Below are 2,500 nucleotides of genomic sequence, written 5' to 3'. Positions count from 1 at the left end.
TAAAGAGGAGGAGGAGGAGGTAATGGTGGCGAAGTAAAAGGGTGGAGCACCTTCGGGTGGAATAAGAGAGGCGTTGCAAGAATGGGCGGAGCAGCGGAAGAGCCAAGGCATCCACCTGAACCAAATAGCGAAAGAGATAAAAGAGATCGCCATGAATGAAAGTACTGACGGCAGAAAAGAGAATTCAGAGGGAGGAGTAACCGCGAAAAACTCCTAGGCATGTCTGACAAGGCCGAGCCGGAGGAGAGACAAGGCAGGTGGAGGTGAGAGAGAGGTAGGGGGGGGGGGGTCTGTGACGGTGAGAGGAGGGTGGGAGGGAGGGGAGGGTCTGTGGCGGTAAGAGGAGGGAGGGTGGGAGGGAGGGGCCTTTGGCGGTGAGAGGAGGGAGGGAGGGAGGGACCTGTGGCGGTGAGGGGACGGAGGGAGGGAGGGAGAGGAGGGACCTGTGGTGGTGAGAGGAGGGAGGGAGGGAGGGACCTGTGGCGGTGAGAGGACGGAGGGAGGGAGGGAGAGGAGGGACCTGTGGTGGTGAGAGGAGGGAGGGAGGGACCTGTGGCGGAGAGAGGAGGGAGGGAGGGAGCTGTGGCGGGGAGAGGACGGACGGAGGGAGGGAGAGGAGGGGCCTGTGAGAGAAGGAGACGGGGGAAGGAGGGGGAAGGAGGAAAAGATATGGGATGGGAGACCGGGACCGAGTAGAGGGGGAGGGAGGGATAAGAAAGGAGAGGAAGGTGAGGGAGGGATGAAGGAGAAGATAGAGGAAGCGGAAGGAGAATGAGAGGCAAGAGGGACAGGAGAGTGAAAGAGAACGGGAAACGAGAGACAGGAAAGAAAGGGAGAGAAAGGAAGAGATGAACACAGGAGAGAAAAATAGAACAAAAGATGAGGAATCGAGACGGAGAAGAAGAGAAATAGAACAAGTGTGTGAAAGAGGGAGAGGGAGAAGAGAAGGAGAACGGGTGTGTATGTTGAAGAGGGAGAGAGAAAAGGAGAGAAAGAGAAGGGGAGGTATGGGGAAGAGGACGAGGGAGAAAAAGGGAAAGAGAACAGGTGTGTGTAAAAGAGGGATAAGAAGAGAAAAAGAACGGAAGGTGTGTGAAAAAGGGAGAGGGAGAAGAGAAGAAGAACGGGAAATGAGGAATCGAGAGGGAGAAGGAGGAGAAGAGAAAGAGAATGAGAGGTGTGCGAAAGAGGGAGAAGGAAAAGTAGATAAAGAAAACGAGAGGCGTATGAAAGAGGGAGAAGGAAAGGAAAAGAAAACGAACGAGAGGCACATGAAAAAGGAAGAGAGAAAAGGAGAGAAAGAAAACGAAAGGCTTATGAAAGAAAAGAAAAGGAAAAGAAGGAGAAAGAAAACGAAAATCGTATGAAAGAAAGGAAAAGGAAAAGAAAAAAAGAACGATAGGCGCATGAAAGAGGAAGAGAGAGAAAGAGGGAAAAGAAAAAAAAGAACGACAGGCGCATGAAAGAGGAAGAGAGAGAAGGAGACGCACAGCGGGGTGACGCAAGGTAGAGATCGCGAAGTCATATAACCATTTCCTGCCGGAGCGCGGAGGGTCTCCCATCGTGGCACCCGAAGAACTGCCTGCCGGGTACGTGTTCCTCTCCGGCGCGCTTTGTCATCGGTGTGGCAACGGGGGAAACGTACTTATAGCGGTTTTTGTTTTGTTTTGTTTGTTTTTCGCGTGCTTTAAGTTTTTAATTGTTTTTTGTTTTGTTCTGGTTGTCTTGATTTTCTTTTGGGGGTTGTGATTGTTTTTGTCTTCGTTGTTTTGTTTGTCTTGATTTTCTTTTTTTGTTTGGGTTGGTTAAAGTAGTTTTTTTTCTTTTGTTTTGTTTTTCTTGCTTGTTTCGCGTACTTTAAGTTTTTAATTGTTTTGTTTGTCTTGATTTTCTTATTCTTTTGTTTGGGTTTAAGTTGATTGTTTTGCATACCTCATTTTTTTTCTTGATATTTTTTTTGTTTGGGTTTAAGTTGATTGTTTCGCGTACTTTATTATTTTTTCTTTTATTTGTTTTGTTTTTCTTGATCTTTTTTTTTGGGGGGGGGTTGAAGTTGCTTATTTCGCATACTTTGATTTTTTCTTTATTCTTTTCTTTATTTTGTTTTTCCTGATCTTCTTATTCTTTGTTTGGTTGAAGTTGCTTGTTTCGCTGTAAACGTACTTCGATTAATTTAATTTCCATAGTATATTTTTTTTCTTCTCTTTTTAATTTTTAAGATTCTTTTATTCACATCATATCACGTTTGTTAACCTTATTCGACACACACACACACACACACACACACACACACACACACACACACACACACACACACACACACACACACACACACACACACACACACACGCGCGCACACACACACACACACACACACACACACACACACACACACACACACACACACACACACACACACACACACACACACACACACACACACACACACACACACACACACACACACACGAACGCACACACACACACACACACACACACT

This window comes from Penaeus vannamei, chromosome 37, assembly GCF_042767895.1.
Source record: "Penaeus vannamei isolate JL-2024 chromosome 37, ASM4276789v1, whole genome shotgun sequence".
In the NCBI taxonomy this organism is placed as follows: domain Eukaryota; kingdom Metazoa; phylum Arthropoda; class Malacostraca; order Decapoda; family Penaeidae; genus Penaeus; species Penaeus vannamei.
Note: the sequence above shows the minus strand (reverse complement) of the source record.